General features: G+C 42.8%; 1 long non-coding RNA gene across 1 annotated transcript; it reads left to right on the top strand.

Annotated features, from left to right (window-relative positions):
* The first annotated feature begins 932 nt into the window (after window positions 1–932).
* On the top strand, window positions 933–23695 carry LOC138757571 (uncharacterized). The gene is made up of 3 exons (XR_011353704.1): window positions 933–1012; window positions 18226–18326; window positions 22963–23695. It is a non-coding gene; the product is annotated as an uncharacterized lncRNA (long non-coding RNA).
* Window positions 23696–23947: the final 252 nt, after the last annotated feature.

The raw sequence follows: 23947 nt of genomic DNA, 5'->3' as shown, positions 1-23947 counted from the left end.
CGCTGTCGGCTCCTGTAACAGGCCATTTAAAGCCTGTGTACAGAGCCGACAGCTGTCCAAATGGGCAGATGAACCCCACAGAGGAGCACTGAGACTTTGCAAATAACCAACAGGGCAGGTGTGAGATTGTGTCAGTACAGGTGGGAAGATAACAGCAGTGTTGAGTCTTTGCTGTCAAGGTTTGGATTATGTACCCAGCATTTAGGACAATCCCGATTTAAAGGTGAATTTTTTTAAATTTTGAGGATCACTCTGTACAGCGTCATATATGGTAACTCAGATCAAACTTTTGGCTTTCTCTTGGCACTTTTTTTGGTTGACCCTATTCCTGGGTAACTACTGGCACCAATTGATCTATTGATCATGTTATGTAAGATGTGATCAATATGTGTAAATAACGTCGATTCTAACAATATTACAGTTAGATAGAGTTAGATGCTGGGCAAGGTACCCACATGAGCAGATGCCATTAGCCTGCACATAACTCATAACTCCCTGATGCTTTCCTATCTATGTACCTACCTAAATGCCTTTTAAATGTTGTTTTACATCTGCCTTTACCACTTCGTTTGGGAGGTCTTTCCATGTATACACTTCCCTGGGTGTGAAAAATTTTCCCCTCAGTCCTTCTTAAATCTTTACCCCTCAGCTAAATCTATGTGATCCATGATCAATTACACATGTGATGCATGAAGTTGCTGAAACTGAAGCCTGTTATTTGCAAGAGATGGACAGCATCCCTGTGTTGGTTTCTCACACTGACCCGGACTCGAACTGGGGGCTGGCTTGTGGCATGACAGCCTTTATGGGAAAGAAAGGGGAGGAGCCACAAGCCGGCCAGTGAGAGCAGGGTTAACCAGGAAAGGTCATAATTTACATATAACGAATATGTACAATAGAGATTTCACCACATTCACCCTCTCTTTTAAAAGAAATGCCCGGGGTGTGAGGTGTGGTCAGCTGACCCTCAGAAGTTCAGTCTGTCTGGCGATTTTCTTTTGCATTGTGTACGGTGAGTCCCCTTCTGAGGCTCTGTAGTGCTTTCCATTGGTATCAGCTGATCCATCCCAGTTGACCAGGTGGGAGTACTTGGCTGCACTGGTGTTTGTGTGTGTGTGTGTGTGTGTGTGTATGTTTGTGTGTGTGTGTGTGTGTGTGTGTGTGTGTGTGTGTGTGTGTGTGTGTGTGTGTGTGTGTGTGTGTGTGTGTGTGTGTGTGAACTGTCAGATTTGGCATGGGTGGTGGGGTTGGGAAATTGGGCCCTGAAGAGCTATGGGGGAATGTTCCTGTTGGCTGGTTGTCCGAGGGTTGTGGTCCAGATGCTCTTGCGTGTGTCAGGACCTGGATAGATACCGTGACCTCATGCCCATCCATGAATGCCACGTAGGCGTACTGTGGGTTCGTTTGGAGCAGCTGGACTCACTCAGCCAGAAAGTCAGACTTATATCTCCTTACATGCCTACGGTGCATGGTCAGCCCGGGGAATGTCAACCAGGTAGGTAAGGTGGATCACGACGCCGATTTCCTGTGGAAAGTCTCTCATGAGGTGTCTCTGAGGTGGACAGACACAGGAGGGACTGGATAGCATGGAGCACCTTTGGGAGGACCTCTTGCCAGTGGGGGACAGGGAGGAGTCATGATCCGACCAGTGAGAGTCGGATCAAGCAGGATAGGTCATGAAATTCACATACAGCGATTATGTACAATAGTGGTTTCATCACATTATGCTGACAAACTCATGATGGATTCAGAGAGAGCATCATGGGATTGATTAAACTTCCCAACCCTGTGGCTATTTATCTTATGATTTTGTGTAAAAGGACACCCCTCAGTCTTTTGAGTTGAGGAGAAAAAGTCCAAACTTATCCCTCCTCTCCTTATAACTCAAGTCCACCAACCTCAGTAACATTTTTGTAAATTGGACTATATATATGAGGGCAACATATTTTTGTAATTCTTCCAAGTAACCACTTTAACCCCTTGTGATGTTACTTTTCTGGTTCAGTTTTAGTTTGTCTCAACTTGTTTGACCCTCTTTCTATTTTGTTTGTTTCTCTTCCAACTGTGACCACATTGAGTCCAATAATGAGAATCTGCTCTACTGACCAATTCTATCTACAAATTTGCTGATGACTCCATGGTTGTCAGCAGAATTATAAACGGCAATGAGGAAGCGTACAGCAAGGAGATAGAGCCGTTCTTGAGTGGTGTCACAACAACAACCTTGCACTCAATATTAGCAAAACCAAGGAGATGATTGTGGACTCAGGAGGAAGTCAGGGGAACACAATCCAGTCCCCATTGAGGGCTAAGTAGTGGAGAGGGTCATGAACTTCAAATTCCTGGATGTCAACATCTCCGAGGATCTGTCCTGGAGCCTGTATGTTGATGCAATCACAAAGAAGGCCCGCCAGTGACTATACTTTGTGAGGTGTTTGAGGAGATTAGGTATGTCACCGAAAACTCTCATAAACTTCTACAGGTGAACCATGGAGAGCATTCAGGCTGGTTGCATCGCTGTCTGGTAAGGAGGTGCCAACACTCAGGACAAGAAAAAACTCCAGAGGGTTGTTAACACAGCCTGTTACTTCACAGACACTAGACTTTACTCCAGCCAATGTCTTAAGAAAACAGAATCTATCCTCAAGGACCCCCACCACCCAGGCCATGCGCTCTTCACTCTGCTACCATCCGGATACAGGTACAGAAGTCTCGATTCCTCCCCCATTGTTTGAATTCTGAGACTTACTGCTTTTGATTTTCTCTGCTTATTCCTTGAAGAAGTGTTCAGGCCTGAAACGTCTTCTACAGATGCTGAAAAGATTGGCTGAATTCCTCCAGCATATCAGTGTGTTTTTACTACAATTACAGCATATACAGGCTTTCATGTTTACTTTTATCCCAGGGCGACAGTGTAATGCGCGTCGAAAGAACCAAAGACTTGTTGATCAAAACCAAGGCTTTTATTAACTAAAAGACTGGAGCATATCACAAGTAGGTCGACCAGTCCAGAATGACCTGGTCTGGCTAGGGGCAATTCTTTAAGACTTGCCAGTAGGTGTGGCTACACTCTCAGCCAATCACAGTCATCCTATAGTACCATCTGTACATATGTACATATACACATTGGTGATAGAATCTGTACTATCACAGACAGTCACAAATGTTTCAAGCCCAGAGGACTCCAAAACCCGGCAGCGATAGAAATTCACGAAGGCAATGGTTACTTAAACAAAAGTTGATTTTAATTTTCTTTAAATATAATAACAAGATCAATCTTAAACTTATTACTATTAACAACTTAACCTATCTTAATCCCCTTCTAATTCTATTGCACATGTATGTAATGTTCAGAAAAGTTCTCTGTTTCACTGTCCAATCATTTCCTTGTGTTTCACTTTGACCTGCATTCTCCTTGCACTCATATATTGGTACCTGAATATCCTGTTACCTTCACTTTTGTTCCATACATCTTTTGTCTCAGTCTAACCTTCATAATATCAGTCTCTGATATTACATTAATTTGTGCTCCAGTATCCTATTTAACTGAAATGTATATGTCATTCACTTCTAATCTCAACATCCAGTCTTTGTTTTCTTTCTTGTTTTCAGTCACAACATTTACTGCATGAGTGTAGCTTTGTTGCACTTGGTTCCTACAGCAACGGGCATAATGGTTGCTTTTGTTGCACATATTGCATGTTTTACCATATGCTGGACACTTTTTTGGTAGGTGTTGTGTACCAGATCGACGACATGGCTTTCGATTGTCCCTTTCATTCTTGTTCGCTGGTCACGCTTCTTTCTCCACTTTGGCGCGCTTTTTGTTAAATGGTTTTGTGGTGTTATTACACCACTAGGTTACCAGGGGCCACCACCTTGTCTATATAAACTAGTTGCAGCTCATTCTCCTTCACTCTGGCCTAGGCTTGCACAGAGGCAAGGCTTAGCTGTATATATTAGTTTATTAAAACTAGCATTTTACTTGCACTCTGTCTCATGTGGTTGATGCTAGTTACTATCAGGTTTATGTCTGTTCTTGCTCACTGCATACATGTTGAAGCTAGTTTCATGAAACAACTCTTTTGCCTGCAATTTTACAGTTTCTGTAGCCTTACAGAGTGCTATGGCTTTTTCCAGGTCTAGATTTTGCTCTCTTAGCAGTATTTCCCTTAGACTATTATCTGGAATACCACACACAAGTCTAGCTTTCATCAGCGAGTCGGTCAGTCCACCAAATTCACACATTTTACTTCTGTTTCTCAATTCAGTCACATACTGATCAATACTTTCTTCCATTTCTGTATACATGTGAAAAATCTGTCCTTCTCAAACATCACGTTACATTTAGGCATTCATTATGCCTCAACTGTTCCATTGTTTTTTTCCAATTTCATTTTGTCTCCTTCAGCAGCAAATGTGAAGTTATTATACACCTCCAAGGCTTCATCACCCATGACATATAGGAAAACTGATGCTTTCACTTTATCGCTTTTCTCGTCAGTTCCGACTGCCGCTAAATACAATCCAAAATGCTGTTTAAATCTGTTCCAATTTTCAGCCATGTTACCTGTCGGCTGAATTTTTGCTGGTGGATGTAATCCTTCCATTTTTCACAGAGCAGTTGCTGACTTTAGATTTTACCTTTTAAATTATTTCCTTTCAATTTCCTTCATCCCACTTCTGACACCATGTTTCATCTTTTATTTGTATGTGTGAGTTCTTAAGACAACACATGGATAAAGAAAAAGATTCTTTACTTTAAAGTTGTTGTAAACATGCCATGAGGATGTAAGGCTCCATTACAGATCTGCACACTGTGTGTCAGTTCCCTGCTGGCAGCCAAGTCTAATCAAACAGTAAGGCATTGCTAGTTGCATTGCCACCATGATCACTATCATTACAGTTAGGACTTTATTAAGTGGTGAATACTAGCTCAATTTTCACATTTAAGAAAAATTTGGGCAGGTATACGAATGGTGCAGGTCAATGGGACTCAGCAGTTTGGCAGAGATTAGAAGGGCCAAAGGGCCTGTATTCTGTGCTGTAATACTCTATGGTTTTATGGATCTGCCAGTCCATGTTTCCTAATTCATTTTAAAGGATATTGAAATTTGTCTTTCCTCTCTTCAGGACCTTCATTTAGGTACTGTCCTTATCCTTTACTATAACTACCTTGAAACATGCACAGTCACAGTCACTCTCTCTGAAATACTCTCCCACTACATGATCAGTACTGCCACCTGCCACTTCTTCAGATGGAATAGCTATGTACTGGCTGAGAGAACTTCCCTGTATGCAGTTTAAAAATTTCACTTCACAATGCTTTTTATATTAATATGACCCTGCTTAATGTCAGAAAAGTTGAAATTCCCTATTACTTCACCCCTCTTACTCACATATCCCTTTCCAATCTGTCTACATAATTGTCAGACTTTTGAATTTAATATTATTACAGGAGCTTGGTTGTATGTAGAGATGTCCTTGAATTGGAGTTCAATAAATTCGGGAACATAATTTATTTCATTGCCTTAGGCAAAGGGGAAATTGTTCAGTATGAGGACAAGTTCCATGAAGTAGAGGAGAGAGTTAGTAGATAGGGACTGAATGGTTCCCATTCAAGAAAGAAATGGAGGCCCCTGAGGCCTCTCTGATGGGGAATGGATGTGTAAAGGGACTGCACATCCATGGTGAAGATAAGACAATAGAAGTCAGAGAATTGGATACTTCAAAGACATGAAGAGTGTGGGTGCTGTCCTGAATATAGGTGGAAAAGACTGAATAAATTGGGGGGGGGGTGGGGAGGGGGAGATATCGTTGAGGTATGAAGAGATAAATTCGGTGGGGCAGGAGCATGCAGAAACAATCTGCCTTGCCCTGGCGGACCCAACAAAGTATTGGGAGATACACTGAAAGTCATATCCATAAATGTATTCAGAAGAACAAAATCGTAAGTAATGACAAAGTGAAAAGGGAAAGAGGAAGGGAGATAGAAATGAAATAATAAGAGGCTTTTGAGTTATAAAAAAAACAAAGAACTTTCTTCAACTATCACTTTAGCAACTCGGGATTATTTACCTTCTAAACAGTAGAAGAGTCTAGGACCAATATTCTTTTTTCTACTGTCATGTAATAAAGCAGAAAATGCAATATTACACAAAATTTCCTTTAGTCACTATTAGTGTCGCCTGGAACCCTTACAGTAAAAGAAAGAGAAAAAGAGTCACTGAGTGTCCTACATCCAGAGGGCTCAGATTCAGAATAAAAGGACGTCTCTTTGGAATACAGATGAAAGGATATTTCTTCAGCCAGAGGATGATGCGTCTGTGGAATGTGTTGTCACAGGTGGCTGTGGAGGCCAATTCATTGGGTATACTTAAAGCAGAGGTTGATAGGGTCTTGATAGGGCATCAAAGGTTATGGGGCAAAGGCAGGAGAATGGGGTGAAAAGGAAAAATAAATCAGCCATGATTTGAATGATGGAGCAAACTCAATGGGCTGAATAGTTTAATTCAGCTCCTAAGTCTTATGCTTGAATTCTCAATCTAAAGTACAGAACTAAATTTTTGGGATACTGATATTTTAATTTTAGTTCTGTACTCAGTCTCACTATGGCTGCATCTTTTCTTTAGTTCCTCCATTTCTTAATTCTTTGTGCACCTACAATCTGTTCCCTCAAAAAGTGGTTAGATGGAGACTTCCATGATTTTGATGCAATCAAAATGGAGAAAGACTGCTATATTTCTAAATTGCTGAGGTTGTGATTTGGAAGAGGACATAACTGAGTTAGGTCCTTCTGTGCACCTTCTGCCATTGACACTTGCTGTGGTTTAGGTTTGGAAGATCTGATTAGAGAAGCTTTGTGAACAATGGCAGTGTATGTTATATATGGTCCTTTCCAAGTCAGATGTTTGCTGGCATGCACCTCAGGGAAAGTACTTGTGGGTTCAGGACATGAGCTGCTCATCACAGAATATCCTGCCTCTAACTTGTATTGTAGCCAAAGATTTAGCTCGATTGGCAGATTTTGTCCTCTCAAAAGTCCTGAGCAAATCTGATGGATATTTGCAAAAATCTGGTAGTTTTATAGTCAGTCAACCTGATAACAACTACTTTTTACAAAAATCTGATTTCCTTCATTTATTATTGCTGTCATGGTAGACTTTGAATTCACGAATTGTTAATCCATATCTCAAGATTAATAGTTCAATTCCTTAATACACTTTGTCATAAACTCAATCTTATAAATGCTGAAAGTAAAATAGAAAATTTTGAAAATGTTCAACAAGTATTCAGTTTAAAAGTTACACCCTTTTCCATAACATTTTCAGTTGTCTGGTCCCTTCCTAAATCAAGATCTAAATGTGTATGTTCTTATGTTTCATTGTAGCTCTGTAGTAAACATAAGCATTTATTGCATGGTCATCTCTGAATAAACTAAAATCTCCTGGAAGATTTTTCAAATGGATAACTAAAACTCAATGTATTAGGAACATGTACAAATATTTCTGTTTAAGTTCTAAGCAAATAAAGGGCAGTTCTTTTATTTCTTTGGCTTGGCTTCGCGGATGAAGATTTATGGAGGGGTGTGTCCACGTCTGCTGCAGGCTCGTTGGTGACTGACAAGTCCGATGCGGGACAGGCAGGCACGGCTGCAGCGGTTGCAAGGCAAAATTGATTGGTTGGGGTTGGGTGTTGGGTTTTTCCTCCTTTGTCTTTTGACAGTGAGGTGGGCTCTGCGGTCTTCTTCAAAGGAGGTTGCTGCCCGCCGAACTGTGAGGCGCCAAGATGTACGGTTGGAGGCAATATCAGCCCACTGAAGGTGGTCAATGTGGCAGGCACCAAGAGATTTCTTTAAGCAGTCCTTGTACCTCTTCTTTGGTGCACCTCTGTCACGGTGGCCAGTGGAGAGCTCGCCATATAACACGATCTTGGGAAGGCGATGGTCCTCCATTCTGGAGATGTGACCCACCCAGCGCAGTTGGGTCTTCAGCAGCATGGATACGATGCTTGCGGACTCTGCCAGCTCGAGTACTTCGATGTTGATGATGAAGTCATTCCAATGAATGTTGAGGATGGAGCGGAGACAGCACTGATGGAAGCGTTCTAGGAGCCGTAGGTGATGTCGGTAGAGGACCCATGATTCGGAGTCGAACAGGAGCGTGGGTATGACAACGGCTCTGTACACGCTGATCTTTGTGTGTTTCTTCAGGTGGTTGTTTTTCCAAACTCTTTTGTGTAGTCTTCCAAAGGCGCTATTTGCCTTGGCAAGTCTGTTGTCTATCTCTTTGTCGATCCTTGCATCTGATGAAATGGTGCAGCCGAGATAGGTAAACTGGTTGACCATTTTGAGTTCTGTGTGCCCGATGGAGATGTGGGGGGGAGGGGGGGGCTGGTAGTCATGGTGGGAAGGTGGCTGATGGAGGACCTCAGTTTTCTTCAGGCTGACTTCCAGCCCAAACATTTTGGCAGTTTCCGCAAAACAGGACATCATGCGCTGGAGAGCTGGCTCTGAATGGGCAACTAAAGCGGCATCGTCTGCAAAGAATAGTTCACGGACAAGTTGCTCTTGTGTCTTGGTGTGAGCTTGCCGGCGCCTCAGATTGAAGAGGCTGCTATCCGTGTGGTACCGGATGTAAACAGCGTCTTCATTGTTGAGGTCTTTCATGGCTTGTTTCAGCATCATGCTGAAGAAGATAGTAAAGAGGGTTGGTGCGAGGATGCAGCCTTGCTTCACGCCATTGTCAATGGACTTATTGTCAATGGGCAGTTATTCTCTATATTAAAGCTTTCATTAAAGCTCCTAGAACGCTTCCACCAGAGTTGTCTCCGCTCCATCCTCAACATTTATTGGAGCGACTTCATCCCTAACATCGAAGTACTCGAGATGGCAGAGGCCGACAGCATCGAATCCACGCTACTGAAGATCCAACTGTGCTGGGTAGGTCACGTCTCCAGAATGGAGGACCATTGCCTTCCCAAGATCATGTTATATGGCGAGCTCTCCACTGGCCACCGTGACAGAGGTGCACCAAAGAAGAGGTACAAGGACTGCCTAAAGAAATCTCTTGGTGCCTGCCACATTGACCACTGCCAGTGGGCTGATATCGCCTCAAACCGTGCATCTTGGCGCCTCACAGTTCGGCGGGCAGCAACCTCCTTTGAAGAAGACCGCAGAGCCCACCTCACTGTCAAAAGACAAAGGAGGAAAAACCCAACACCCAACCCCAACCCACCAATTCTCCGCTGCAACCGCTGCAACCGTGACTTCCTGTCCCGCATCGGACTTGTCAGCCACAAACGAGCCTGCAGCTGATGTGGACATTTACCCCTCCATAAATCTTCGTCTGCGAAGCCAAGCCAAAGAAAGAAAGCTGTCATGGGCAACATCATTTAACTTTTAGGATTTGGTTTAAAGTAACTTGAAGAAGTAACTCCTTAATATTCTTATTGATATTAACAGAGTTATTTAAATATAAATATTTGCTTCAGAATTTATAAGATTAGTGCTGATATTCAACCCATGCCTAAGACTAGAATAGTGTATGCTTAGGTGTGTGAAACTGCAGGAGCACATCAGATCAACAGATTTTCTGTTTTAGCTGCCCATCATTGTAAAGTGGAGTATAGGATGAGACTTAATGCAGTGCAGTAAGATAATGTTGCCCTAACAGTTCAAACTGATCTCTCACTGTAACTGCACAGTTTTATCCAATTTTATATGCGTATGGATAGTCTTGCTGGGTAGGATATAAAACAAACCTTTTCCCTGAATCTCGACACATATGGCAATAAACATTCACTTGAAGCATAAACCTGAAGTATCATTAGACCCTTTATGTCAAAAAAGCCTCGTCTTCATGTGTCCAAAACTGAGAGGCACAAGGGATAGACATCAAGGGTCAGAACAGTGCTGTCGAGTTGGGATCAATAAGGTGCTGAGGACTGGCAGGTTCATATAGTGTAGAGTCAGTGAATGACATGAGTGCCAGTAAACCTATGTATGGATTTGGCAAATGTTGGCTAATGTAGGTTGGTAGTTAAGTTGGCAGATCTGTAGTCAAGGTGGGAAATATCTGCTGATTGTTGTGTTTTGGGTAGTGGTGATGGGTCAAGATGGCACCATCGAATCAAGGCCAAGGATCGTTATCTATCAGGAATAGTTGGATGGAAAAGGTGTACTCAGGGATAAGACAGGGAAGAAGTTCAACAGCATGGGAATTGCTTGAAGCATAAGCCACCATAGAACTCCATTAGGTTCCCTTTAAGAAATACTGAAGCAGGCCTCACATTGCAGTTAGTACTTTTTCTGCAAGAGAAACCCATCCTCTCTATAGGATGAACATCTTAAGGTGACATCTTGGTATTCCTTGCATAGAACAGTTTCTTGCTTCTCTGCACAGAGATTCCACAAGCAAAATTACAACACATATTTTACGTCTCTATAAGTTCCTGAATCTTCTTTGTTTATTTTTCATTAAAATTAAGTTACATGATACAACTTTCGGGCCTGAGTCCCTCATCAGGAAAGTGGATAAACAGGTAGATGTCTGAATAAAAAAGATGGTGGGGGAGGAGGAGAGCAGGGAGGAAGGGGAAGGTGCACAGATTAACAGGCAAGATGTATTAGGTGGATACAGATGGGAGGGTAGAAGAGAAAGAAGCAGAGAAGGGAAGAGGGCTTGTTAGCTTTCTGATGGGAGAAGGAAGTCAAGGGGGTGGTGAGTTTCAGGATGGATGGATAGGGAAAGAAAGATACCTTGGAAGGGGATTAATGGAAATTGGAAAAGTCAATATTGTTGCCACCTAGTTGGAGAGTGCCAAGGTGTTGTTCCTCCAAATTGCGATGGCTTTGATTTAACAATGCATGAGGCCATGGACAGACATGTCAGTGTGACTGTGGTGTGTGGGATTAAAATGGTTTGTCATTGGGAGATCCTTGCTGTTGCAGCAGGCAGAGTGAAGGTGCTCAACAAGATGATCTCATAGACGCCATCCAATCTTCCTGATGTAGATGAGCCTACATCAGGAACACTGGATGCAGTGAATAACCCCTACAGATTCACAAGTGAACAGTTGCTACACTAAGAAGGTGAATGAGGTGGTGCAAGTGTATATTTCTTGCGGTCTCAAGGGTTGTTTGGCGGAGGGGGGGTGGATGATTGGTAGGAAGGAATGAGTAAATGAGGGAGCTTTGAAGGGAGCAACTCATATTTATCTGGTGTTGGGATTATACATGACATTTTCCCAGATAGATCACTGCCTGTTCTACTATTCTTAACCTGAGATATACTACCCCGGGCTGCTTAGATACAGATTTGTACCATTTCTGTGCTGCTATAACCTGCTGAATTCTTATGTCAGCACTCTCAAGAGCTCCTGCTCAATTTCTTGAAATTTAGGTATTTATATGATCATCCTGAATCTCTTGGCTCATTTAGTCCAACAATGACGGAGAAATCTTTAGGGTCATTTTAATCCATATGGTAGATTGGTACAGGCATTCATATTTTTGAGTGTATTAATTATCAGTTAGCTTTGACTCTTCAAGTCCACATTCAATCTACTGACTATTGAGCACTTATCAGCTCTGCAAATAAATCTTGGGTGATGAGCAGGGGATACTGCCCACCATTAATTGGTCTGTTGAAGATAACCTGGTCATCCCTATATAATCACAGATCTATATAGATATAGATATATAGATATATCTATATATATATAAAAATAATTGGCACTATCGAGCAGAAAGTAGACACAAAACAAAGTCTGTTCAACAGGCTTTATTCCACATAAACTTTCACACAGAGCTGGCTGTGATAGTGCTGTGCTAGCTCTGAGACTGACATCATGGCCAGATCTAGCTTATATCCCAGAGGGTGATTAGCAGCCATCTGGGTAGGGCTTGGTCCATTCAGGTCGGGTGATTGACAGCTGGCCAGGTGTTGCCTTGTCCTCCAGTGCTCTTCTGCAGGTACACAGGTTTCCCCCTGAAGTAGGCTAGTAGTGTCTCACCACAGGGACCATTTATACTGGTTTTTGGTCTTATGTTCCAACTCATATCACTCCTCCTTGACTTGTAGGAGTCAACTTATGAACTTGGCTCCTGAACAAATAAGAATGTGGGGTTATACCCAACAAAGTTCCTTTACTTGTTCTTTACTTGTTCATGAAGAGATACTTGTGGCCCTCCAAAGCCTTCAGCAGGTTCATTCTCACTTGTTTGGTTGCTCAAAGAAAATCCTTTCCTATCATTATTGGATGTCTTGTCCAATTAGATACAATTAGTGGCAGGTTTCCCTCCAAGTCAAGAAGGAATTACAGAAGAAAATATGTTGGGAGATTGCAGATGGCTGGAAAAATTATAGGGTTGTATTATCAGGTGAAATGGAGTTCTCTTATATTAATTGGAACTGCCAGAGTGCTTGGGGCTTTGATGGGGCAGAATTTATCGAGTGGGTCTAGGTAAGTTTTTTCATACAATATGTAGATTGCCTTACTAGAGAGGGGAAACACTGGAGTATCTGTTGGGAAATGAGACAGGGCAAGTGACTGTCAGTGGGGAGCACTTTGGAACCAGTGACCATAATTCTATTATTTTTTAAATAGTTATGGCAAAAGACAGGACTGGTCTACAAATTGAAATGTACCAGAGGTTGTATGTTAATTGGATGTAATGGGTGGCATGGGCTTGTGGGCCAAAATGGCCTGTTACTGTGCTGTATGTTAAATTCAAAATTCAAAATTGGGTCAAAGTCAAATTGTAGGGGAAGTTAGGAGAAGTTAGGAGGCTTTTAAGTGAGTTCAGGGACATCATGTTCCTGTTAGAGTGAAGGACAATAAACAATTGGTGCAGGAGTAGGTCATTTGGCCCTTCGAGCCAGTACCGCTATTCAATGTGACCATGACTGATCATCCACAATCAGTTCCCTGTTCCTGCCTTTTCCTCATATCCCCTGACTCCACTATCTTTAAGAACTCTATCTAACTCTTGAAAGCATCCAGAGTATTGGCCTCCACTGCCTCTGAGGCAGAGAATTCCACAGATCAACAACTCTGTGTGAAAAAGTTTTTCCTCAACTCCACTCTAAATGGCCTACCCCTTATTATTAAACTGTGGCCTCTGGTTCTAGACTCCCCCAACATTCTGTTTCCATAATCTTATGATTCATAACTTCCTTAACCCTGTCAACATCTAACACCTCTGATACAGATTGTTGTCCACTACCTTTATCCTCATAATAAGGTTTCAACATATTTATATGACAAACCTGAGTTTTATTCTTTTGGTCTGGAATGTTAACAATGAGCTAGAGAGGCTAGTAATAGGAGGATGTGGAGGATGAATGCGTGGCTAAAGAACTGGTGCAGGGGGCAGGGGATGATTTTTGGATCATTTGGATCTCTTCTGGGGAAAGTTGGACTTGTACAAAAGGGACGGACTCCACTTGAACTGGAGGGGGACCAATATCCTGGCAAGCAGATTTGCTAGAGCTGTGGGGGAGAGTTTAAACTAGTTTGGCAGGGGGGTGAGGAGCAGAGTTTGCGAGCAGTGTCTAGGGTACATGGCCACCTAGTTAAGAATGATAAAGATAACAAAGGAAGGATGGAGGTTAAGGTAAGAGGTAGAATAGGGAATATATGTGAGGGTCATTCTCTGAAATGCGTGTACTTTAATGCAAGAAGCATAGTGAACAAGGTAGGTGAGCTTAGAGCATGGATTGGCACTTGGAATCATGATGTTGTGGCAATTAGTGAGACCTGGTTACAGGAGGGTCAGCACTGGCAACTAAATATTCCAGAATACAAATGTTTTAGATGTGATAGAACAGAGGGTAAAAAAAAAGGGTGAGGAGTTGCTCTGCTTGTTAAGGAGGACATTACTGCCATGAGGTGGCAGGATGGTTTGGAGGGATCGTCCAGTGAGACTGTTTGGGTGGAATTGAGGGGTGGAGGAGGCATGAGGGTACTAATAGGAGTGTATTATAGACAACAAAATGGGCCAAGAAAATTGGAAGAACAAATTTGTAAGGAGATAGCATATATGTGTAATAAACATAAGGTAGTGATCAGAGGAGATTTTAACTTCCCTCACATTGATTGGGATACTCATACAGTAAGAGGGCTGGATGGGCTAGAATTTGTCAAATGTGTACAAGATAGTTTTTTTAATCAATACGTAGAGGAACCGACTCGGGACGGTGTAATACTGGATGTATTAATTCCTGTTAGGGAACGAGATAGGTCAGGTGTCTGAGGTTAATGTTGGAGAACAAATTGGGTCTAGTGATCACATAACTCTATTAGTTTTAGGGTAGTTTTAGGGAAGAGCAAAGAAGGGCCTAAAGTTGAGGTTTTGGATTGGAGAAAAGCAAATTTCGAAGGAATGAGAATGGATTTGGGGAGTATTGATTGGGACATGATTTTTTCAGGAAAGGATGTAAATGAAAAATGGAGAATATTCAAAGAAGAAATTTTGAGAGTACAGAGTAGATATGTTCCAGTGAGGATCAAAGGAAAGGCTGAAAGTCATAGGGAGCCTTGGTTTTCGAGGAATATTAGAAATTTAGTTAGGAGAAAGAGGGAGGTGTACAAGAGGTATAAACAGCAGGGTGATGAGAAATTGAAAGAGGACTACAAGGAGTGTAGAAAAAATCTTAAGAAGGAAATTAGAAAGGCCAAAAAGAGGCATGAAGAGGCTTTGGCAGGCAGAATAAGAATACATCCAAAGGGTTTCTATAAGTACATTAAAAGTAAAAGATTAGTGAGGGATAAAATTGGACCCCTTGTAGATAGGGAGGGTAGGCTATCTGAAAAATCAGAGGAGATGGGCGAAATTTTAAATGGTTTAGTTTCCTTGGTATTCACTAGGGAAAAAAATATTGTACCAGTTGAAGTAAAGAAAAATAGTGGGGAGGTCATGAATCATATAAGGATAACTGAGGAGGTAGTGATGGCAGTGTTAAAAAAGATAAAAAGGTGGACAAATCTCCAGGTCCGGACAATGTATTCCCAAGGACACTCAGGGAGATTAGTGTACAGATAGTGGGGCCATTAACAGAGATATTTAGGATGTCACTGGTCACGGGGGTAGTGCCAGAGGATTGGAGGGTGGCTCATGTTGTTCCGCTGTTTAAGAAAGGGTCCAAATGTAAGCATGGAAATTATAGACCTGTGAGTCTGACGTCTGTGGTGGGTAAGTTGATGGAAAGTGTTCTGAGGGATGGCATTTACAAATATTTGGAAGAACAGGGATTGATAGGTTTTGTCAGGGGTAGATCATGCTTAACAAACCTTATAGAGTTTTTCGAGGGGGTTACAAAAAAGATTGATGAAGGGAAGGCTGTGGATGTTGTCTATTTAGACTTTAGTAAAGCTTTTGACAAAGTTCCCCACAGGAGGTTAGGAAAAAAGGTGGAGGCATTAGGTATAAATAAGGAGGTAGTGAAATGAATTCAGCAATGGTTGGATGGGAGGTATCAGAGAGTAGTGGTAGAAAATTGTTTGTCAAATTGGAGGCCGGTGACTAGTGGAGTTCCTCAGGGATCGGTCCTGGGTGCACTATTGTTTGTTATATATATTAACGATCTGGAAGAAGGGGTGGTAAATTGGATAAGTAAGTTTGCAGATGATACAAAGATTGGTGGTATTGTGGACAGCGAGGAAGATTACCATAGCTTAAAAAGAGATATAGGAAAGCTAGAGGAGTGGGCTGAGAAATGGCTGATGGAATTTAATACGGTTAAGTGTGAAGTGTTTCATTTTGGAAGGGCAAATCCAAATAGGTCATATACATTGAATGGTAGACGATTGAGGAGTGCAGAGCACTAAAGGGATTTAGGAGTTATGGTAAATAGTACCCTCAAAGTTGATACTCAGGTAGATAGAGTGGTGAAGAAGGCATTTGGAATGTTGCCCTTCATAAATTGGAGTATTGAATTCAAGAGTTGGGATGTTATGATGAAATTGTACAAAACATTGGTGAGGCCAAGTTTGGAATACTGTGTGCAGTTTTGGTCACCGAATTATAGGAAAGATATAAACAAAATAGAGAGAGTGCAGAGAAGGTTCACGAGAATGTTGACAGGATGTCAGGGTTTGAGTTACAGAGAAAGGTTGAGCAGCCTGGGGCTTTTTTCTCTGGAGCGTAGAAGATTGAGGGGGGATTTGATGGAGGTGTTCAAGATTTTAAAAGGGACAGAGAGAGTCAACGTGGATAAGCTTTTTCAATTAAGATTGGGGGATATTCAAACTAGAGGGCATGGTTTGAGATTGCAGGGGGAAAATTATAAGGGGAACATGAGGGGAAATTTCTTCATGCAAAGAGGGTTGGGATGTGGAATAAGCTTCCGGCAGAGCTGGTTGAAGCAAGGATGTTATTTACATTTAAGGAAAGACTGGATAATTACATGGAGGGGAGAGGATTGGAGGGGTATTGACCAGGTGCTGGTCAATGGGACTAGGAGGGTGGGGATTTGTTCCGGTATGGACTAGTAGGGCCAAACTGGCCTGTTCTGTGCTGTATATGGTTATATGGTTATATGGTTGTATGGTTAACATCATTCAGTTTTGATTTAACTACGACCAGTCCAGAAAATTTAGCTCTCAAAGGATTGTTATGTGTTGGAAACAAATTCAAAACTTTACTTCCTGTCTTAAAATTCCTCACTTGAGCTTTCCTGTCAAATAAACACTCCATTTTACCTTGAGCCATTACTAAATTCTCTTGAGCTAAAGTCCATACATTTTATAACCTATCTTTAAATTTAGAAACAAAATCCAGAAAGTCCAACAGCACATTCTCATTAACCCACTGTTTTTTCATCAACATTAAAGGTCCTCTAACCTGATGACCATAAAGTTAGATCCTTGATTACTCTGGATCTGTTGTTCAGGTTCGTGTGGGTCCCACGAGTTAAGAACCAGACCAATGTGCATGTACAAAGCACACTTTTATTTCAGGGATAGAATTGAAACAACAGGGTCGATATTTAAAGTAAACTTCTACACATACACAATACGCAGGGGGGCAAATGCACACTTTCGGATGACGAGGGGGAAACCGACAGAAACTGGGGAAGTTACAAAAGCATACACACTCAACAATGAGATCAAGGTGATATTACGTGCCCCCATCCCTTGACCAGAATGGACACGGCTCTGGTACCTAGCCTCGAGACCTACTCCAACCCAGTACAGAAGGTGATACTTACATGCCACGAGGAGTCTAAAGAGGCAGAACAAAGGGGCACATGGTCCTTTATAGTTCTGGGGGAAAGCTGGGGGGTGTAAGGTAAAAACATCATGAGATGGGACCGGAGAAGGAGTCACCCAGTACTAAGGAGTAACAGAATGCAGATGTGACCTTGTACACTCAAGATAAGCTTTGCACTAACAAGAATGATGTGCAGCAGACTAACAGAGAAGGGTAGCAACAGTTTATTTATTGGACAATGTAATGGTATGATAATTTATGATAAAGTACGTATCCTAAGGTATATAAAAAACACCATTTTCTGATAACGGCAGAATGCGCCTTCTCCAACTAACACTGTTAGTTGCAAGTGTTACAATCCGGCAATAAAGAACAAAGAACCTTGATTTCGACTCAGTCTGGTGTTTGACTCACTCATTCATGAACAAAGCAGACCTAACAATTTGGTGACCCCGATGTGATGGGTGAGTGGACACTGGACGACGGTTTCTGTTTTTCTTGACAATCATCTCAGCCGGCTGATAAAAAGGTCCAGAGAAGCCTGTTTTAACAAAATTCTCTCTTTTAAAATCTTTATGATTGTCAGTAAGAACTGGAGATCGGACAAATTAGACGACCATAATTGAAGGTCGTCACCTGCCGGGATTGTAACACGTAAGTGGTTACAGAGAGAAGAAAAGTCCTTAAGGTGGTTGAGTGACATTTGATAAGTGCTTCGCCGACAAACTACTAGAGTTTAAAAAGTCTTTATTGTGTCGTTGCAAAGTCCAATAGAGTGAGAAGGTGGTCTATGAACAATTGGGGACCTGAGTTTTCTGCCCTAAACTGGTTATTAAGAGGAGAAATCTCCCACGTGAAGGTTGGGCTTTGAAAGAAAACGAAGGTTCAGGCTTATTGGTCTCAATTGTATAAAAAGACTCACTTATAAATGTCCGCTAGGTATGATAATGTTTGTACACTTGAAAACTTAAGAATTTATTTCCCCAATTCGCCGTGGTGGAATACCACAGCGGACATTAGAGACCTTGAGACGATATAAAGAGTACTCAGGGACGCCTGCCTGGTGAACAAGGACGACGACGAAAGGCTGCAAAAGCTGTGTCCGGATCAGGTAGGAGATATCAATGAAAAAGTTGACAGAATCTTAAGAGACACCCAGTTTATTCGAAGTATTTTTGATAAGTTAAATGAGGGTATTCCCAGCATCACCAAGGAGATAAAGTTATGTAAATTCATAGATTGGTACAGGGAAACTGGACAAAAATATACCCCAGAAACTTGGTTTCCTAGTTGTAACCTAACTTTCAGACCTCTTTGGGAAAACAGAGAGTGGAAGACGAGCAATCAGAGTATACAGGACAGTCTGAGGTCCACCAGAGGACCAGACTTAGAGACTATTTCACTAAAAAAATTTTTTCATCCGGCCTGCAAAGAGACATTTTTAAAAGCAATTTTCGTTAACATAGATCCCCTAAATGGACAAGAACCTAAATTAAAAGAGGCATTAGGAAGCGACCCTGCAGCAATGGCTGCACAATTGTCTGCTAAGACCTTTGACCAAGTTATTAGGGAAATTAATCAGGAGTTAGGGAAGCGAAATACCAGTAATGTGGCATTGGAGAAACAAAAAATTCTCCGAAAATGTGTAGATCGCTGGAGGAAGATGGGGTGGTTACCTGGGAGCGCTGAGATGTTCCTGACAGGTGAGGGAAACAAAATTCTAAAGCGTAGGGTCTTAGATAAGCTGGAAGAAACATGACAGAAGGGAAAGGAAAAGTGCCTGTTTCCAGTTTCCAGCCACGAAGTGTCCGGGTTTGCTCTCTCCCTCCCTCCTTTCACCCTCCCCCCTCTCTCTTCTCTCCCCCTCTCTCTCTTCTCCCCCCCTCCTCTCTCACCCACTCCACCTCCCAATCCCAATCTGTGGCGGTGCTGCCCTGAAATCCCCAGGGCAGGGCAGAGAAATACAATTTGGTTTTAATTTTGTGCCCACAATTCCAGCTCCGCATCAAATGGGATCCTGTTTTATCCTCTCTCCCTCCCTCTTTCCCGCACCCCCACCATTGTGGGATCAGGGCAGACATTGTGGGCTGACGTGTAGCTCACTCGAGGTGGGAGGGAAGGAAGGAGTGATGGTTCCCAGTGGTGGGAGACCCAATCTGATCCAGACCAGTGATCACAGGATGAGAACCTTTTAAAGGTGTAACCATGAAACGAAAGTGTTAATCTGAAGACTTTTCTCCCAGTGGGGCCAGTGCAAGGCATTTTCTCTCTCTATCTCTCGTGCTCTGTGGATCTGCCTCTCTATCTCTTTCTCTCGCTATGCTCTCTCTCTCTCTCTCTCTCTCTCTCTCTCTCTCTCTCTCTCTCATAGTCTCTGGATGTATGTGATGTCATGTATGTACTCTGACAATAAATCATTTATAAGAGAGTCTTATACAATTATACAAACGGGACATAGAAAGGAAAATCATTAATCGAGAGTCTGCACAAAAAAAGATGAGAGATAAGGAGATGCAGTACTGCAATGTCCTAGCTATATTTGAAGAATTTGGTCTCCCCGATAACCCACCTATTATGGCCCCTGTAGAAATAGCTTGTAGACCCCCGCCCTATGCATATGTGGAGTCACAAGGTACCCCTGACACCCCAGACGGGACCCAGGAGTCACGTCCCTTATATCCAGATATTGAAACATTGGGACATGACAGGAACATCGGGAATAGGGACGCGTCAGACAAGGTACAGGCCCCTTTACTAAAAATAGAAGGGGGAGTAATAGATGTCGAGACCCCCACGGGATCCAAGAAAATAGAAAAAGACTTAGAGACGCAGAAAAGGAACATGAAAAAGGTTCAGGATAACATTGAAAACTTAAACAAAGATGTGAATGTGCTGGGGCAGACCAGCAAGGAACAAAAAGAATTAATGGTAGGTGTATTGAAAGAAATGGAAAAGATAACTACAACACTGTCAGCAGAACTCAAAGCTGGAGGAACAGTAATAGGAATAAAGGACGAAAAGTGTAGTACAGATGAGGAAACGAGATACGACCCACCATGGGAGGAAAGTAGCATAAAAGAACTCAGGGGGGAGAAGAGTAGACATGCCCGCCTGGACATAGTTAGGACGAAAGAGAAAGACGTGAAACCACTAGACTATGACCGAAAAAATTATCTTAGAGACGAGCGTGAACGATATACCTTTGACTCTGAGACATCAGAACCTGACGGGGACAGTGACAGTAGTGACGAAGAGGTGTCTGAACAGGGAGGACAAAATAGATGTATTCCAAGAGTAAGAAAGGAACAGAAATCCCCAAAATTGAGATATCAATGCCCATTGCTGATCACGGGGCGGGGAAATCAAAAATATGTACCCTGGTCACGAATGGACTTAGAGAGTCTAATGAAAAAACTTCCTCCATTGAGTAATGGGGCTGGTCCATGGATCTCTTGTTTTGAGCGAGAAACCTGTCAAGAACAATTAGCACTCGCAGATGTCAGAACTATCATGATAAAAATGAAGGCAGAAGGAGCCCTGAAGCAAATAGAGAGAATCCTTAGAAGCAGTAAATTGGGGGATGAAATAGAATTTGACCCACTTCGAAATAGATTTTGGGAAGCACTTAGAGAAACATTCCCTTCACCCTATAGTTTGGACGCCTTGGTAACCCTCCAACTAAAAGAAGGGGAGACTGCGCACGAGTACCTCTCTCAAGCATGGGACTTATGGGAGACAGGGACTGGAGAAAGACTCAACCACAGCCCCCTGGGAAATGCTCATTTTCGTAATGGGACAATAAACGGACTACCTGGTCCGGTTCAAGCAAAATTAAGGGACATTGTGGGATTAGAGAAGATGTCAGAGGACTTGTGGAAAAGACACCTGACACATGCACTCAAACGACATCGTCAATCAGAGCAGGCTAAGTCAGAAAGTGCATCCCAGAAGGGAGTGGACAAGACAACCGATAAATTGATGAGAGCCATAAAACAAATAGGGATTAAATTAGCGGCCCAACAGATAGTCCCACAGGCCATGGGGTCAGTGATAAATCCGGGACCCCACGTAAGGAATGGTTGGGAAAGACCCCTAAGTACCATGTATAGAGGAGAACATACCATATGCTGGCACTGCCAAAATCCTGGACACTACCAGTGGGACTGTCCAGAGGCAGGGAGAGGAAGGGGAAAAGGATTACCCTCTATGAGAGGCTATAGAGGAAGAGGAGGAAATTTAAGAGGACAAGCAAGGGGTAGGGGTGGACACTTTGATCGGCCCCAGAAAATTGGGGGATGGCAGAGTGATCAACAAGTCCAGGCACCCCAGTGAGATGACGATATTAGGGAAGGTGCTGAATTTGATTATTGACGGGGCCCTGGAGAATCAAAAATCACGCCTCCCTGGGAACCACCGAAAATTTGGGGGACGGTAAATGGAGAAAAAACTGAATTTATGATTGACACAGGGGCAGCGGTTACGACCGTGATTAAACAGCCCCCAGGGAGCACATATTCGGGCAAAACATTATCTACAATAGGATTCTCCGGGATAAGGGAAACACAGCCCTATACAGATAACATCGACATGACATTTGGATGACAAAGGGTTAGAGCACCTGTCCTGGTTGTGCCAAGTTGCCCCATTAATTTATTGGCAAGGGACATTCTTACTAAACTGGGAATAACTATACAATGTTCTGAGAAGGGCCTTCGGTTAACATACCCAGGGGACACAATAGAAAGGGAAGGACAGTTTATAGTAATGACTCCAACCAATGCTTCAGAAGACTCTGTGGAGGTTATTATTATCTGGAGTCGACTACTGTATGATGAACCAGGCCCGGGGTTGATTAAACAGTTTTTTGAGTGGAGGGCCAGTATTCCTCAGTATGGGGATTACCAATATCCACTGGATCCTATGCATGTAACATTAAACTATACCATCCACCCGGACCAGGAGTATGAGGAGAGGTGGGACTCTCTAAAAGAAGGGAAGACAGAAATGATACATTGTCCATTTATCTTTGTGGGTAAGGAGGGAATAGCTGCTATGGTTGTCATGACAGAAGAACAAATGGAGTGGTTCTGCTTAGGAGCAGAAAGTGTGCCACACGTAACCTTGGGAATTGCCAAAGATCACCACGCCCGACAGTTGGGTCCGATGGTGAAGGAAGCGATGGGGTGTAATTACAGGCAGACAGAAATCCCGGGATATTCCACCTCGGAGGGAGGGAAATTTATCAGACTGAATATTGAAGCATGGGACCGGGTAGTGAATGAGAAAGTAGAAAGAGACCGACCCATAAAAGGAGAAAATATTGATCACGGGGACAGACAAATATCTTTCTGATCTGAGTCCACAAATGTGGACAATGCCGAGGGCCCTATGGGCATTCCTGTTGGTGGGTTGCCAAACAAGCCAACAGAGTAGTTCGGATCCATGCGGGGCCAAAGTTATTCTGAAGATAGATAAAGACAAGGATAGCACCTTCCAGTTCGATCTATGCTGCACTTCTATCTCTAATAACACAGGGCAGATGGGTCACTCACTAAGGGGCTGACAAAACTTAAGGCATTGGCGAAGGAATTAAAAGCCCAATCTGGAGTCTCTAACCCTGTCAATGGAGTGTTTGGGAAATGAGGCACAATGTTGGGACAACTTTTCCTAGGATTGTTCATTTCTGTATCCATTTTTATCACTTGTGGCTGTTGTTGTATTCCATGGATTCGAACGCTGGTCACAAGGACCATTGAGAGAGCCTTTGCCAACCACGATGAGCTGCCTCCGAAATATCAAGCTATGCAGGCTGCGGAGCGGGACTATCTCACATCACAGGAGGCGTCAAAAGTTGCAGAGATCGATCTGGAGTCTGATGGAGAATGTGACGGGGAGGAGGGTTTATGAAATAGATTGTAGACTATATGTTAACTTGGGTAATTACTAATATTTGGGGGGTTAGCTAGTTATTTGCTTGGGGGCAAATGGGAATGAAACTTGTAAACGGGCAATGGGATCGGGGAAACGGATGGGGGTTGGGGGGAGCCCTCGCCCACCAGCCGAACAACCCCATGAACAGAACCCGTATAGAGCTTGGCAATAGTAGGCGAACTAATGTAACGTGGTGGTAGCGTAGTCAGGGCAAGATTGTCCTCTAAAGAGGACAAAGGAGGGATTGTAAGGTAAAAACATCATGAGATGGGACCGGAGAAGGAGTCACCCAGTACTAAGGAGTAACAGAATGCAGATGTGACCTTGTACACTCAAGATAAGCTTTGCACAAACAAGAATGATGTGCAGCAGACTAACAGAGAAGGATAGCAACAGTTTATTCATTGGACAATGTAATGGTATGATAATTTACTAAGTACGTATCCTGAGGTATAAAAAAAACACCACTTGCTGATAACGGCAGAATGTGCCTTCTCCAACTAACACTGTTAGTTGCAAGTGTTACAATCCGGCAATAAAGAACAAAGAACCTTGATTTCGACTCAGTCTGGTGTTTGACTCACTCATTCATGAACAAAGCAGACCTAACAGGGGCCATTCATAAGGATCAGTGTGGTTCCTGTGGCCAATGGCTCGAAGCCAAGTGCAGGGGCTCAGCAGGGGTGAACTAAACTGGATGCCTACCCCTGCCACACATCAATGAAATGATTAATCAGATAGCGCAATACAAAGTGTACTCCACTATTGACCTCAAAGCACCTGGAAATTAGAAGATAGCCT

The sequence above is a fragment of the Narcine bancroftii genome, chromosome 3 (assembly GCF_036971445.1).
Source record: "Narcine bancroftii isolate sNarBan1 chromosome 3, sNarBan1.hap1, whole genome shotgun sequence".
Taxonomy (NCBI): domain Eukaryota; kingdom Metazoa; phylum Chordata; class Chondrichthyes; order Torpediniformes; family Narcinidae; genus Narcine; species Narcine bancroftii.
This window is presented reverse-complemented; position numbering and strand designations above follow the sequence as displayed.